This window comes from Eucalyptus grandis, chromosome 8 (genome assembly GCF_016545825.1).
Source record: "Eucalyptus grandis isolate ANBG69807.140 chromosome 8, ASM1654582v1, whole genome shotgun sequence".
Taxonomy (NCBI): domain Eukaryota; kingdom Viridiplantae; phylum Streptophyta; class Magnoliopsida; order Myrtales; family Myrtaceae; genus Eucalyptus; species Eucalyptus grandis.
The window spans coordinates 20,144,916-20,162,836 of NC_052619.1; the positions used below are offsets into that span (position 1 = coordinate 20,144,916).

Sequence of the window (17,921 nt, forward strand, 5' to 3'; positions counted from 1 at the left end):
TGACCCATCTCTACACCACCATGCGTAACTAAAGCAGTCCCATCTGTATAAATATGAACAAGTGCACCTGCCTAAAGAAACCATAAGAAAATCACTATAAACACGGCGCATCTTGACGAAGAAAACTATCAATATCCAAATGAGTCGTCAGGAAAAAGCAAGATCAAGAGCAGAAACAAATTCTCTTGCTGCCCAAGTGAAAAGACAGGGACACAACAATAAGCAAGGTGTTCGATAAAGTGACCCGGAAAATGTCCTAGAGCAGCATATGCTATTCCATACCTGATTCACATGTTTCACCGTGAAACACACGCCAACTCTATCTGGAACCATGGCAACTCCACACTTCTTCCATCGATTTTGCAGATTGAATTGGTCGACTTCTTTACGAGCATTCAAGAAGTTGCATGACTCTTTCAGTGCATTCCAGAGAGGGTCTAGCGTGCAGTGCTGAATTCATTGTCCATAGTGTATTATTGACCCATCGCCTAGAAAATTAATTTCCTATAAGGAAATTTGAGAGTAAGTAGAAAGAAAGCATAGAGAAAATAACTAGGAAAGAGTAAACCGAGGAACAATGGTATAAGTTACCCTTATCTCTTCTGGGCTCTTCTTCAGCTCTACCGCTATTCTCTGGATCCAGTTTTCGGCAACAAGCAAGCCCTGTGGACCACCAAAACCTCGGAATGCTGTGTTACTAGGCAAATTAGTGAAGCAAACCCTTCCAATGACCCTCATGTTGGGTATCTCATAGACATTATCAAATTGAAACATGGCATGATCAAGGACAGCAAGAGACAGGTCGAGAGAATTCCCAGCATTATTATAAAGTTCGAGATCCAGCGCCAGCACCTTTCCCTCCTTCCCTTCGTAAATCCTACCTTTATCAAGTAATTTAACTGGTCACTGTGCTGTGCGTGCAGAGATAATCTTTCCCTAAGCACACTTAACATGCCGTAATGCAACAAGCCATGATGCTAATATCTAGATTCAGAATGTAAAAATAGCAATTTCTGACCAAAATTGATCAAAATGACTAAATTGGCAAATGTGAAAAGATTTAGAATTCAAATGGTACAATTGAAAGATTTATAACCAAATTGGCACATCTGCATATGACTCCTTTGGTAATATTCCTCTGACTTTTCTTGATGAACAACTTTTTTGGGAAACAAAAGACAAGCTCAGTAGCAAAATATCACCTTATATTTTTCAAGAAAGCTATGGCGCTGCCCACTTATCATCATGTCTTCACTAGTCTGTTCAAGAGATACATTGGGACAGAAGCTACAGCAGCAAGGAACGCCGACCTTGCTTCTTTTCCTCCAAACCCACCACCAATTCTCTTGGTTTTACAGACGACTTTTGAGAGTGGCAGGCCAAGCACGTGAGCAACAGTCTTCTGATGATGCCTGGGGCACTGCAGAGGAAGAATACTATCATGTTACTATCTACAAAGTCAAGTCCTGGAATCCATTTTCCGCTTATAAAAGAACAAGGGTATCTAGGACATGCATATAAATCTCTCATAATCAAACTTAGCAACTGAGTCCAAAGCAACAATTATGTCCAAAACCCTCATCATATAAACAGCCACACTAAGGAATGGCTAAATCCAATCCCACAGCAACCCATTACAACTGAATTCAGTTATCAAGCAAGTTGTGCTCTCCACATTTGGCAATTCAATCTGACTGCAGACAAATTCAACATAAAAGAGAGCAAAAAGAATGTTGGTCAAAGGCCTCACTCACTTGAGTGGAGGAAAGCATGTGGACTTTATTTCCGACATCCACTGTCCATATCAGGGTGCAATGTGTCTCCAAGTAAAAATGTTCCTGACCTGCCACTTGAACTTCCCCCTGTATGACTTTGTAACATTCACCCGACTGAAAGCAGAGATCCCGTCACCTTTTCACAAAGACCTCTCTATGTTGGGATGAAAGCTCTAGCTTTGATGGCATCTTCTATTGAAAAGATAGCCGGAACTTCTTCATACTCCACATGAACCTTTCTCATGGCTAGTTTCACATTCTCTTGTGTATCGGCAACAACTACCCCAATAACCTGTGACAAATATATGGAAACAAGAAGACTTAACATACAAAGGGGTAAGGAAGAGCCGAAAAACTGTAAAAATTTCCTAGTCTGGCAGTTAACTCTTGAATTTTCAATATGAGGGTCCCAGTTTAAGTCATAAGTTCGATTTGTTTGGGGAGTCCAAAGCACTTGTACAACATACAAAGACTGACTGCTATGATATACCTGGCAAACACAAGTGACAGATTCTGAAGCGAATACCTCCTCATCTGATATAACAACCCCCATCTTGTATTTTCCTGGGATGTCTTTTGCAAGAAATATGCCGGCAAATCCAGGAGAAGATTTCTCTGCTGAAGCATCTACCGAAATTATATGGGCATGGGGTTTTCTGCTTAGCACTAACGCGGCATTCAGACCGTCAGGTGGCAAGGGTGTGTCATCAGCATATTCTGCCTCACCCGTGACCTGAAGAAATAATAGCGGATAAGAATGTGAAACAGTTATTCTCAGCATATGGAAAAAAGCAACTGATAGGAAATAAAAATTTACAGATCACATCATGATGACATCTTCATCACACAACTATATAGAATGTAAGATGAAAAACCTTGCCCGCACATTAAAGAATTGACACAAAAATTTTTAGGCACATCAATCAGGACTATGTGCAATATTAGCGTACTAAATACATAAGATAATTTGCAGCAGGATAATTCACAAAACGAAGAAACAAAGATGTCCCGCCTAGAAAACAAAACATAATAGCAAAAGAAGGAAATAGAAAATGGAAATAAGAAAGAGTTACAAATAGTCATTGAAGAATGCCAAACAGATATCCCTGAGATCAGAAATGGCCATCCTTCATGAGCTTACTTAAATATTATATGGTGACAAACACATGTGAAGTTATAAAAATAAAAATAGTTGGAATTTTGGGTTGAATAAGCATCAAGAACTGCCATCAGTTAAAGATTGGTCACGTCAATATGGGAAGCGAAGAAGACTAACTGAACATTCTGGCTTTATTTAAATTTGTTGTAGCAAGTAAATAGAAGTCTAAAGTTTGTGAACTCAATTTCGGGAAATGGATGCAGCCATTTCATGCATTCTTTCGTGTATATATCTTTATTACAACACGTTAGTGGGCCACGAATTCATACTATTGGATGAAAGGAAGGTGCAACCAAATACCTAATTTGACAGCAATCACGGAAACTAAATTTGGCTTTGAGGAAAGTAGCATTAAGTCCCATGATGCAAATGAAAATACGCAATGTCAACCATGCAAAAGATGCAAGAGTCTCACCGCATTAGATTCCCAGACATAGTACAGATACCTGTAGCCTTGAGGAAAGGTGGATCTCAGGGGATCCCACGGAAGTCCCCTGCTTCACAATTTCGTAATCCTGACTTCCAACAGCAGATGGCCTTTCAAATGGTTTTATGGCAGATATATGTGATGATGGTATCTCTTCCCTGATCGATCTCATCTCATCCATCTCCTGAGAAACCCAGAGGAAAAACTTAAAAAAGAGACTAAGTGTTAGAGACTTTCAAAACTCAACCATCCCACCCGGAGCGTCTTCCTTGATGATTATGTCACTCCTCAAAACTTCCAGAGCTCCTTGCTAAAGCTCCTGATTCCAAGTCTTTCCAATCAACTACTCTTTGGTTTGCCTTGCAGCAATAGATAAAGGAGCCACTCCACCATAAATGATTGATGCATCTGCAACAACCAGATCATCATCTTTTTTCTCAAGAAAAACATGCATTCCAGCATTTACAATAGCAATATCATCATCCCTCCTGTGGGCTTGCTTAAACTCTTTTACATACTCCAACCTTCTTCTCCATGGCACAAACACTGAGAGCAGAATCTCTCCACTTGCAAGGTCCACCTTCCGATAACCTAGAAAGAAATTCTCAGCTGAAACAATTCTAATGTTTCCTTTGCCATCAATAACTCCAAATTTTTCCCTAGAAGCCATCCAAAGAGGGTTCAAGTCTGATATTGGACTAGCAGTACATATGTTTCCACCAACTGAAGCAACATTCTTTATCTGTGTCCCTCTTCATGTGCGTCATCCAAATCCATGGCATCAAGTTCAAATGTGTTGAGCAAAGTGATAGATTGTACCGGTGGCTGTCTTGTATCCTCTGGCAAATTAAGCTCTACTGGAGCAAAAAATTTGCTCAATCCAGTGAGTAGAATATTACACCCGTGGATAAGATAATCCACTTTTTTTTAATATATCCGAACAATGCCCAACAGAAGATGGCCAGACATCCTCAAAGCAATTGGCACTTCGGGAAACATAATATATTCTACAGAATACCAAAAAAATTACTCCAATTGCCGCTCCCAACATCGACGATGCTGATCTTACCACAAGAAGCATCACAATGCGAAAGATAAGAGTCCTGTACCGTTACTTTGGACCATTTGTTTGTGTTCTTTCAGAATTGTTCAATTCATTTAACCCAGGATGCTGAAAAGAATTTGATGATCCCTATATAAAGGAAAAATCAATTTGTTTACATAAAATAAATAAATGCCAAGACAAAAATGTCTCAAATAATCCCACAAGAGAAACGCAAGTTGTACCGACTCAAAATGGTTTTCGTGATTTCCATTATTATACTCCAACATCTATTCAAGATAAACCATAAATAATGAATATTATAGTAGTAATAATAAGATAAAATAACATTGGATGTAATATGATTTCATAATAAGTACCTGATTAGTAAATGGGAAAAAACCATTCATAATCCCCGATGGCATGACATATGGTGGTCGCATCTACATATAATAAATAATCCGTTAGTAAAACGCAATTAAATTAATATACCAAACTATTAAATACCTGATTGGGGAATGGGCTAAATCCACTCATAACTCCCCGGCATGACATATGGTGACTGCTGCATCTATATAAAAGAAATTGACCAAATTAGTAAAATATAAATTCAAATGGAAGACTAAAAGTGACGTACCTGATTATAAATATTTGAATTTTTTGTAGGACCACCGATATTGCTAGGATGAAAGGCACTGTGAAACTGATTTGAATAACTCGAATAATCTAGGAAATGAATTTATAATAAATATGTTAATATGCATCATATAACATACATAAAACAATTAAACTAATCATATAATTACAATAATATGTCACTCACCTCGACTTTCGATTGGCGTTGAGGGTGTTCCTTTCTTACAATTTTTCTTCTTTTTCTTATTTGAACTTTTAAGTCTTTCATAAATTACTCCCTTTCCTTTCTTTCGAAGGGGATCCAATATCGAAATGTCACACAAAAGAAGCCTCATTATCCTCATTACTAACATCATCAGTCACAATCACACTTGATTTGTATGATGAAATTTCAGTCTTCGCTTTTTGCATATATTTCCTCACTATTCTCATAGTATTGTCATCTTCAGCTCCCAAATTCATCGGTTCAAAAGATTGTTGCATTAACAAGGAAAACCGATCGAGACTTAGATGAATCCAATGACATTTGCTTAAATTCATCATTCGCAATCCCTTGTTTTGCACCCTTAGTCCATCTTTTCAAAACATAGGCAGATGGAATGTGCGTAACGATATGTTCTCGATCAACACTTTCAAAGCATGACGACACAACCACCCTTTTGATTCAAATAATTTACATTCACAAAAAACTGAAGAGTCTACAGGAGCAAATCTAACAACATGTTCACGTTGAGTCCCCCTACACATGAGAGTGTATGAATAAATCAATCCATCAAATGTACTACTTACAATAATTTCAGAGAGACTTTGGAGAAATTCATCATTGAACCTTGTGAAAATGGCACCGGTATAAACTGAAGCAGCATGCTTCAAGATGTCATGCGAAACCATCAATTTGGGTGTCCCACGACAACTATAATCATCTTGACTTTCAATTTTTCTCATATGCGCCACTTGCTTTTCGTAGTAGTAGACAAATTGTACAAGGGTCGATGTCTTGCTCCTATTTTTGGAAGACATTATTGATGCTCTCACTTCTTTGACTTGATCTTATACCACATGTAAAAATATCACGACCAAAAGCTAAACTCCATTTATGTCTAAGGTCATATAATCTCCGAAGCCAAATGTTATCCTTAATATCCCACCTTTCTTCCATTTCCCTCCAAGTAGATTCAAATTCGTCCTCTGATCTGCATCTATATATAAGCGCTAAGAAATATTTATCCCTGAAATCTGGCTTGTGATAAAGATGTGGAATGTTTTGATTGGCATTTTTCATGATGTGCCAAGTGCATAAACGATGTTGTGTATTCGGAAATACCGTTCTAATCGCTTTTGCCATGACTTGGTCTTGATTGGTGAACATGGTTTTCGGAGCCTTATTTCCCATAGATTTCAAAAACGCCTCAAATAACCAAATAAATGATTCCACAGTCTCGTCCATTAAAAATGCACAGCCAAACAAAACATTTTTCCAATGATGATTAACCCCAACAAAATGTGCACATATCATATTACATTTGTCGGTACGATGAATGGTATCAAACACTACCACATCACCAAAACAATCATAATCAAATTTTGACAAACTATCTCTCCAAAATATATTTGTTAATCTACCATCTTGATCAACTTGTAAAGCGTATGAAAACATTGGGTTTTGTTGTTCCATGCTATGAAAATGGTTCAAAAGATCTTGACAATCTTCCCCACTTATACCATTGGATCTTGTCCTCTGCAAACCTAAATTTTTGCTTCCTCCTGCTTCATTTGCGAAACACTTAAATGTCGTAATTCCCCTAATGTCAGCTTTCATCATGTCGACTAAAACACCCTTACAAGTCTCGGACATGATTCTTCCACATCTAATCAAATGCCTTTGATCTTCGGGAATAAATGCATGATTATGCTCAGAATTATACTCTATGACTTCATAGACATCATTATCAACCTTAAACTTGATATGAGCAAGACAGCCACATCTAATTTCAAACCTTTCAAATTTCTTTTCTTGATAAGATGAGCTGACAGAATACCCCTCACAATTGCACACAAAAGTCCGTCGGGTTATTTTTCCTTTAGTATTTCTAACCAAATTACCCTTCCTTACTCCAAATCCTTTACTAAGTGCATAGGCCACATACTTATTATATGCTTCAAATTCATTTGAAAAAACCATTCCTATTACAAACTCAAAGTCTTTTTCCATATCACGCATTACATGTGTAGAATGGGAAATTTCAAGCTGCAATTAAAAGAAAAAAATATCATTATCCCACTTTTACTTAAGAAAACAATATATGTTTCAAATAGTACAAGTAAAGAATTACCTCTGATTCAGCCATCCAATAAATTTACACTTGCAACTTCGCACCCAAACTAGGATTAAAATGAAACACCAAATGCTTGACCTGTTAAAGAGGTACGACATGCAATCAGCCATGGACAAGTCTACTTGCTTTCAGCTATTATTTAGTTCAATCAATTACTAAGTATGGCCTAAAATAACCAGCACATACTGAAAATGGATTCCAGGCATAAGTCGTTTAAACTATAGCTAATACATTCTGAGTAGGACATTATCCTTGATATAGACCAGCAAAAGCATTGCATAACGTGCTGCAAATCATAAAGAATGCACGTGAATAACGTGCTGCATATCAGATAGACAGAAAGAGAGGAGATGGACAAAGTCAACAGACGCAATATATTAGTTGTATCATGTATTTATGACAACAAAAACAATAGGCAGTCCAAACTCTTAACTTTACATCATCAACATGATATATGTACACCTCAGACCAATAAAGAATGCACACTCACATCAAAGTACTAGATTACAACAGCACTCTGTTAAGCACTCCCAAAGTTTCCATTTCAAGAGGTTCTCTTATTTCTCACCTAAGTAAGTCCTTTGCTAAACCCTGAACTTCTTTCACCAAGTACAGCATGACCTATTGAACACCACAAATAACCAGCACATACTGAAAATGGATTCCAGGTGTAAGCCGTTTAAACTATAGCTAATATATTCTGAGTAGGACATTATCCTTGATATAGACTAGCAAAAGCATTGCATAACGTGCTGCAAATCATAAAGAACGCACGTGAATAACGTGCTGCATATCAGATAGACAGAAAGAGAGGAGATGGACAAAGTCATCAGACGCAAAAACGATAGGCGGTCCAAACTCTCTTAACTTTACATCATCAACATGATATATGTACACCTCAGACCAATAAAGAATGCACACTCACATTAAAGTCCTAGATTACAACAGAACTTTGTTAAGCACTCCCAAAGTTTCCATTTCAAGAGGTTCTCTTATTTCTCACCTAAGTAAGTCCTTTGCTAAATCCTAAACTTCTTTCACCAAGTACGGCATGACCTATTAAACACCACACATAGTAGCAGCTCTCAAAGCTCTCTGGTCACACTAGACTGTAGCAACAAGTGGTTAGTACTTTCACCTTCTTGCTTGCCCATAAAACACCAATTAATATACACCTTACCCCCTTCTAAGATTTTCACCAGTTCAAATTGCTCCTAAGAAGCTTCACATGCAAAAATGGCAACCTTTTAGGGGTGTTAGAGTTTAGCTTCCAAATAGCCATCGAAATGAATTATCGCAACAATGCAAAATGATGACCAGGGGAAAAAAAGTGAAAACTTGCAATTTTTGGGACCAAGTGAAAGCTTTGCCTACGGTAAAAATTGGTACCAATGTGAGAACAACGTAACTAATGACTTTTCAGGTCTCGGTATTTAAAAAGCAGCTCTCATGTGAAAAATGTCCTCAAAGCTATGCAACATAAGTTCCAAATTCCTGAAAAAGAAAGGGATTGATTGCTATTATTCTGTGTTAAATAGTCTATTACATGCTTCCAAATATAAAGGCATTGTGATCAGTATAAATTTTCTAATTGAGCATGTCCACTCCGTTGCAACTTTCATCAACAAGTAAGATTAAATGGAGCACCTACACATGTCTCTGCAAATCTTTTAAGGGAGTTCGTCATCTGAGATTGAATTAGTCATATAAATGATGACGGTTGACTAGGCTACACTAGACTTAACGTGTGGAAAAATTATGCCGATAGAGACTTTCGGATAACTCTCCCTCAGTGAAATCTGGCCATTGGGTATGCATATTGGCTGTCCAAAAGCTGATAGGATTGTCTGGCATTTTCTGATCAATAATCAGATCAATTTCACCACTATTGACCTCATCGCCGAAAGGAACTGAGCTACATTTATCATCAAACTGACCAAGACTTTCGCCATGACCACAACTTCTACACTCAAGCACAGGCATGCTGAACTCCTATAAAATCCCTTCCGTCACCCCGTCGGACGAGAGAAAGAAAAGAGAAAGCAAGAAATTACCGGGACAAGCCGGTGCGGATCCGGAGCCGGAGGGGGCGCGGTTGTTCGTCGGTCACGCGGTGGCTCGCCGTCGAAGAAAGGGAGGGCGGAGACAAAGACGCGAGGAGAGAGAAAGAGCAAGGGACGGACGAGTCGGGGCCGGAACCGAGCCGGAGGGGCAGCGTGGTGGTTTGCCGGTCCCGTGCGGTGGTTACAGGGAGGACAGAGAGAGAGAGGGAGGTCGCGTTCCTCTCGCCAGTCCCGTGCGGTGGTTTGTCGATTGCTCGGTCCTCTCGCCGGTCCCGTGCGGTGGTTCGCCGGTCGGAAAGAGGGAGGGCGGAGAGAGGGGCTAGGTCTCGCGGTCCTCTCGCCGGTCTCGTGCGGCGGTTCGTCGGTTCTTTGGCGGTGGTTCGCCCGGTCGGAAAGAGGGAGGGCACAGAGGTTGCGTTTGGTTTCGCATTTGCAATGGGCTTTGAGTCCAATGCAAATCTTTGAAAGCCCAAAGCTATTTTGGGAAAATGCGGTTGTGTTTGTAAAAAAAATTTTGCAAATGGACTTTGAGTGGATGTGTGTTTGGTAAAATAAACTTTTGCAAGGGGCTTTGATGGGTATTATTTTTCTTTTTTTTTTTTTTTTGAAAATTCAAATAAACCCTTTGCTTGGGACCGGCGAAGGGGCTGCTGGCCGCCGGCAAATAAATCTGCGCCGGCGGCGTCGTCGGTGGTCGCCGTGGCGGGCGACCTCCGGCGAGGTCGCTGTGACCCGGCCAAGGGCCGGCTGGAGGTCGCCCGACCTCGGGCGACCAGTAGGAGGGTCGCCGGAGGTAGCCAACTCGGGCGACTGGGTCGCTCAACCCGAGGCCGCGCGACCCGGGCGACCGCCGCTCGGGTCTCGCGGCGACGGCGGCCCTCGCCTAGGTCTCGTGAGGGTCGCGCGACGGCGGGCCGCTGCGGCCGCGAGACCCGGGCGGCGGTCGCCCGGGGGTCGCGCGGCCCCCGGGTCGAGCGACCCGGTTGCCCAAGTTCGGGCGACCTCCGTGCCCTGAGCTGGTCGCCCGAGGTCGGGCGACTCCAGCTCTACGGGTCGCGCGACCCTCGCCGGGAGGTCGCCCGCCTCGGCGACCTCCCACGGCCGCCGGCGGCATGCCGCCCTTTGCCGGTCCGGCGAAGGGTTGCTCTTTTTTACATAAAAAAAATAAATAAAAGGGTAATAACGGAAATAAGAAAAATCAACGAGGGTAATTTAGGAAGGAAAAATATGTTTTCAGCATTTCCAAGGACCTTGCTTTCATTTGAAAGCTCCTTGGAAGTGCCAAACACCTTCTCTTTGGGTGAAGGGGCTTTACAGGGGCTGGATAGGCTTAAATGCCCATCCAAACGCACCCAGAGAGGCGGGAGGTCGCGTACTGTTCGTCGCAGAGAGGGGGAGGGTAGAGAGAAAGGCGCGAAAAAGAGACTCGCTCAAGAAGAAACCCTCAGTCTCGTCAGTCAGTACGAAAACTTTTCAAAATGGCGCCTAATTTTCTCCTCAGTCTGTGGGTCCCAAGAGAGGACACGCGTCGCCCTTTCCAGCGGCTTCTTATTTGCCACGCTGGAGCACGAGGGGCCTTGAAAAAGTCGTCTGTCTCGACGACGGGGTGGTGTCGCGGTCCTCCAAGAAGCAGAGCCCAGAAACTGCGTAGGAATACCTTCGACGTTACAAACCCCAGGGGCCTTGAAATACCAAGAGAAACCTGCGTCCCCAATCGACACCCACCCTTCCCACATCTTCCTTGCCGTCTTCTGTAATATGTCGTATGGCGCATTGGCACTCGTTACTCTTCTGTCGTTGGCTCCCGATTCTTGTGTCTGAGCGTCTCCCATCGTCGCGATGCTCGCGCTTTGCTCTCGGTGGCTTCCCTTGCAGCTCTGTTGGTCCCGGGCTCCTTTCGCTGTTTCTACTATCTCTTCTTATTTGTGTTGCTTTCCATGGTCCTCTGGTATAGTCTCGCTCGAAACCTTCTTATGTGAGTTTGACACAAGCTTGTGCATCTGCTCGTCGCTGTGTTCCGTTCTCGCTGCCCGCATGGCGGAAGAGCCCTGCCGCTTTTGGCTGTTACCATCATGGATGCGCACTTTGTGCCGGAATTGGGGATTGGCCTGTCTTGACACAGTCGCAGATGTCCCTTCGGACGCCCACAACTAGCACAGCCCTGGAAAAGATAACACGACTAGGGAAGAAACATGACGACGTTGCCTTTGGCAACCAATAACAGCAGCAGTAGGAACTTTTGGTTTTGTTTCTGTTGGCATCTTCCGAGAGTCGATTTGTATTTTCCATGTGTGACTAATTGAGAGAATGGACTAGTTTCGCAGCAAGTTGATATTGAAATTTTTTCCATTTGAATACACAAGGCATCTCCTTACAATATCATAATGAAAAAGGAAATCAAACAATGGTACAATTTATCTCGGTCTATTTCCCAAGAAAGGTATGAACTGGGAGTTAACTAGCGGTTTGATGACTGATGCGACAATCACCACTGCAAAATGCCAAAAACCAATCTCCGCAAAAGAAGCAAGTCTCAAATACTTGATCGATTCCATCAAAATCTGGCACCCTTAATGATGCACAATTTTTCTGTACCGCCTGCTCTTTATTCCCCAAAAAGGATACAGTCTTCCTCTTCCGACCTTTACCTAACTCCTTTTACATCTCGTGACATAGCAAAAGATACCTCAACCAAAGGTCCACAAAAAAAATGGAGTTTCCCACTAAATGCTAAAAATGATAAGTAATATTTTCAGCAATAGAACTTTTTCGTGACCTTTAAGATGAAGGCATTAATGAACATTGTATTGCTCTAAGTTGCATAGCATCCCTGGTGAAAGTAAGTTGTAGTTATCGTTGTTATGTTAATCATGAAACGATGTTCAGGTACAGTGAGTTTGACACCTCGAGACAGATTGATAGGTAAATGCATAACAAGCCATGAACACTCAAAAGAGATGGGTTACAACAATTTTTCCTAATTGATCATAAAGAAAGAGTTTGTAGGGGCTGCCATTCAATAAAGTACAAGTGATTAGCATAATGCATACTTTGTGTCAGAAAGATGCTTTATATTCTCATGACATAATCTATGTCACTGCCGGGTTAAGACAATCAGAAAAAATCTGTTGGTGGGCTTCTACTTTGTTGTCACACTCTTTGTGAGGTTCCCAGGTTGGTTGACATTGTATCCTCCTAGGACTGTGAGATGATAAGCCAACAACTACACTCCGAATGTTAAAAATTACCTCATGTCCAACAAATTAGCAAAATCTACTAAAATGACATAGGCTATTTGAAAGGAAGAACGGGAATGTGAAAAATACTCTATAAGCAATGAATAAACAAACAAATTAAAACAGCAAAATGTTATGGCTCAATCAATAAAATTGATGCATTCAATACAACAAGAAAAAGAAAATGTTGCATCTTGGCAAGCATGGAAAATTATTGTAAGTACCCTCTACCTGCGAAGGAACTGTATTGACTACAGGCTGAAGAAAGTCTCCCTGAGGAACTTCAATGACTCTACACGCTCCCCAAAGAGACACAGCTACATCATCCCCCTCGAGCACATGATAATTGGGTATTATTTACTGGCATGGAGTTGCTGAATAATTGATTCTTGCTTGCTGTTAACATTGACACATTCAGTTCCAGACCACATAGAGAATACTGGGATGCAAGTTAGCCTATACCGCAAAAGCTAACCTAAAGCAAGCATCATGAATAGTAATCACCACGATAGGCAGACTCTCATCCACTTAAGTTAGAGGACCATGTTTCATCTCCCCACCAAGTATTCCTTCACTGTGCATTAATCCCACTTCCTTTACTATTAAAGAACTTTCCAAAGCTGTAGCATAGTCGTATCCTCTGTTAAACATGAAATGTGACCGCTCTGCAATCAGTAGCTTAGAAAGATCGTCCATTTCCTGGTCACAAACTTCAGCACCTCTCTAACTTTGCCTACAATATATTAGCAAAGGATTTAATGCTTCATACAAAAAATTCTCTCAACATAAGTTTACATGAAAAGGCAGATACAACTTAGAAGTTCAGAAATTGTTAAGGTGAGATAGGAAGTGACACATACTTGAAAGTTCGAAAAGACAATGAATTATTACATTCTCTTTTAGTTGTACTCAGAAGCTTTCTGCTCAGTGTTGCCAGAATTTTGACAGGGCTTAACACACTTCAATAGTTGAATGAATCAGTCTATTTACTATGCTGTAGTGACGCGCCTGAGGATGCAGCAGATTGGGAGCAAAGATGAGAGAGGAGCCAATTTTGAAAAGACGAAGAGAGAGAGAGAGAGAGTCTTCTTCATTGACGAGAGGGAGACCCAAGATTTTGAAATATTATAGGGAAGTTTCAGATCTGCCCTGCTGGGAAATGGCTCCATGCGTCACTCACCGAGTGGAGAGGGATTATGCTGATGTGATGGAGCGTAGCCACGTCCTCAATCGCAGGATCACAAGGTGAGACGGGAGGCTAACATGGGAGGGAGGCTAAATGATCGGCTGCCTATATCGTTCTATGGAAGGCTCACCGGTAAATTTCATAACACCCGTCTTATTCCATTTTTACTCGGGCGAATGGGGAGGGGGTTCTTAGACCAGCTTCCGAGCTGCCCAGCCGAAACTTTCGTTCTCTCCGGAGGAACTTCTTTTTATAATTCTTGTATATTAATCAATGTCGGCTTGGAATCTTGCATTTTGGAGGCACTGAACTCTTTTGGCTCATTGGAGGGTCTGCTTCGTTTTCTCCATAGAGAAATAAATACGTGGCGACCATCCAGCGCTCTATAAAGTAGAAAAGCTAGACAAAAGTTTGTCCTCCAATGTGCGAAGCAGAAGATGAATGTAAGAGTTTCGTGGACATGGGTAGAAAGTCATAGTATGCTATCTTATGTGTGATGTCCCCACCCCCGTTGCATTCGCTGCACGACGACAGTTTGACTATAATGTCACCCTCCTTCGGTCTAAAGGCCTTATCAAAACTGCTGCAGAGTGGCGAGACAAATATAGAATAGATCGACACTCTACTGGTGCAGTGTTCAACCACTCCATTATAAAAAGCATGATTTGCTACCACTCTAATGCATTAGTATTTTCCCTGTTCTAGTCGCCCATCTTTCTATCTGATTACTTTGATAATCATCTTGTACATAGGCTAAAGGATAATCTGGAAACTTATTCCAGTTTCCAATGCCGCTCGGCAGTAGTCCCCACAGAAATGTCCGAGGTTTCCCTGCCTCCACTTCCCACCACGCGGTTCTCACCTTTATTGTTCCCGTGCTGCTCAACTTCATTGAGGTGAAATATCAAGGGAAACCAGAGTCCCCTTTTGACACCCACTCTTTTACCACCTCTGTTGCCATCTTCTGTCTTCTGTTCTATAGCTCCTTGGCACTTGTTGCTCATCTATCATTCGCTCCCGCTTGTTGTGCCCGAGCATTTCACATCCTCATGATGCTCGCTGCTTTGCTCTTGGTGGCTTCCCTTGCAACATTGTTGTTCCAAGGCCCCTTTCACCCTTTCCCCTATTTTTTGTTTTCGGTATTGCTTTCCATTGTCCTCTTGCATGGTCTTGCTTGAAAACTTTACGTGTGGGTTCAAAACAAGATTGTAATTATGTCTGTCTGAGTGTCCCGTTCTCGCCGGCTACATGGTGGAAGAGCACTGCCACTTTTGCCTTGTACAGTCATGGATATGTGCTTTGTGCCAGAAGTGGCAATTGGTCTGTGTTGACAGAGCTGCAAATGTCCCACAGGGTGCCTGCAACCCCCACACCCTGAAAAGGGGAAAATGAGTTGGGAAGAAACACGTAACAGTGTGTTAGACAAAATAACAGCGCAGTCTGGTATCTAGTGAGAGTCACATTGTATCTTGTAACACGATTGACTAATAGAATGAACTCAGGTAACATGTCAAAGTAAGAGACCATGAACAACTCCTTTGGAGGGAGTTGACATGAAGATCTTTCCATTTAAATACACAAGTCCCCGCTGTGCCTACAGAGCGGAATGTTTCCATGGAGGAATACATGCTAATATGCCCATTTGGTCGATTCAACAGACAGTACAAGTAACCTCAAGAGTATTTCCCAAGAAAGGTATGAACCATGTGGAATTCACTAACAGTTTGAGGAAAATCGCCACCGAGAGACATTTTTATGTCAAAAACCGATCTGAGTGAAAAAGCAACATCATGTCTCAGAAACTTGATTGATTCCATCAATTTTGCACCTTTAATAACCACCATTTTTGTTCCCACCACCTGCTCTTTTTCTAGAATATGCATGCAATTTTCCTCTTCCCTTCACCAAACTCCTTTTGCATCTAATGATGCAGCATCAGATACTTCAAGCAAAGTCCACTGTAAAAATGGAGTCTCCGAATATGGCATTACCCGAGGATAGCCACACCCCAAAAAATGCTAAATACGATAACTAACCATTTTCTTGACTTTTAATAAAGGCACTAATGAACTACATATTGTCTCTAATTTGCATGGCATCCAAGACGAGGCTAAGTTGTAGTCATTCTTGCTATGTCAATTATAAAAAACAATGATCAGGTACCATGATTACGACTTCAAGGTATAGATTAATATGTGAATGCATAACAAGCTGTGAACACGCAAAAGGTTGGGTTACGGCAGTTTTTCCTAATTGATTAGAAAATACAAGTATTAGTGAATCAATGTGATCAGTAGAATGTAAACTCTGCTGCAAAAGTGCTTTATATTCTCATGACATAATACATTTCGCTGCCAGATGAATAAAATTGGAAGAAATCACTTGTGCTCAGCTGTCACTTTTTTTGGGAGCTTCTTAGGCTGGATACGCCAACAACTGCACCCCAAAAGTTAAAAATTATCCCATGTCCAGCGAATCAGCAAATCAACTAAAACGAAACAGACTATCTGAAAAGAGGAAACAGTAATTTTAAGGTACTTTATAAGAACAAAATAATTAGAACAGCATAATGATATGGCTCAATCAATAAAATTGGTTTTGTTTGTGCTAGTTGAGACTTAAAAAAAGAATCTGTTTGAGAACTAAACCAAAATTATAGAGAGAATTTTGGAACCCTTAATCCAAAAACAAACACCAAAAGCATAAAAGAAATCAAGCAAACAGAAACTAAATGTTCCCTTCCAGTTCCACCCCATCTACATCATTTCTTCGCAGTCAGCAAGATATGGCGCATTCAATACAACATAAAAAAAAATGTTGCATCTACGCAAGACATAAAGAGATTTTCTCTTGATAGATAAGCATAAAAAAATTATTATAAGTATCCCGTACCTGCAAAGGAACTATGTTGACTACAGGCTCAAGACTGTCCTCCACCTGAGGAAATTCAATGACCCTACACGCTCCACCGAAAGATACAGCTACAGCATCCCCCCTCAAGCCCATGACAATCAGGCGTCATTTACCGGCACAGAGTTGCTGAATAACAAATTGTTGCTTGTTGTTAACATTGACACCTTCAGTTTTAGACCAGATAGGGAATACTGGGATGCAAGTTAACCTATACTGCAAAAGCTAACCCGAAGCAAGCATCAAGAATAGTAATCACTACAACAGGCAGACTGTCATCCACTAGCACCAGAGGACCATGTTTCATCTCACCAGCAAGTATTCCTTCACTGTGCATTAATACCACTTCCTTTATTATTAAAGAACCTCCCAAAGCTGCAGCATAGTTGTATCCTCAGCCAAACATGAGAAATGACTGCTCTGCAATCAGTAGCTTAGCAAGATCTTCCATTTCCTGGTCAAGCTTCAGCACCTCTATAACTTTGTCTACAAGATATTAGTAAAAGATTTAATGCTTCATACAAAAAATTCTCTCAAAATAAGTTTAGACGAAAAAGGCAGATACAACTTAGAAGTTCAGAAATTGTTAAGGTGAGATAGAAAGTGACACATACTAGAATGGTCAAAAAGACAATTGATTGTTGCATTCTCTTTTAGTTGAACTCAGAAGCTTTGTGCTTAGTGTCACCAGAATTTGATGTGGCTCAACACACTTCAATAGTTGAGTGAATCTATCTATTTATAATGTAGCAGCAATGCGCCAGAGAATGCAGTGGATTGGGAGCGAAGGCGAGAGAGGAGCCAATTTTGAAAAGAAGAGACAGAGTCTTCTTCATTGACAAGAGGAGACCCAATATTTTGAAATATTAGGGAGAATTTTCAGATCTATCCTAGTGGGACATGGCTCGATGTGTCACTCACCAAGTGGAAAGGGATTATGCTGATGTGGTGAGCATGGCCATGTCCTCAATTGCCAGATCACAAGGCAATGCTGTTGGCTAACGTGGAAGGCTAAGGGTGCGTTTGGTAACATTTCTGATTAAAAATTGTTTATAGGAACAGAAATAGAAAAAAGTATTTCTGCTTTAGGGAACAATTTTTGAACAAAAAAACGCTTTTGGTAAATTTGTTCTAGAAATATAAAAAGAATA

The 17,921-nt window shown here is 41.0% G+C and overlaps 1 long non-coding RNA gene and 1 pseudogene across 1 annotated transcript; both read right to left on the reverse strand.

The window, feature by feature from the left end:
- On the reverse strand, positions 1-4,115 carry LOC104416522 (annotated as a pseudogene).
- Positions 4,116-14,489: 10,374 nt separating this feature from the next.
- LOC120286867 lies at positions 14,490-17,687 on the reverse strand. The gene is made up of 2 exons (XR_005545583.1): positions 16,753-17,687; positions 14,490-15,234 (listed from the first exon to the last, which is right to left on the reverse strand). It is a non-coding gene; the product is annotated as an uncharacterized LOC120286867 (long non-coding RNA).
- Between the last annotated feature and the right edge of the window lie 234 nt (positions 17,688-17,921).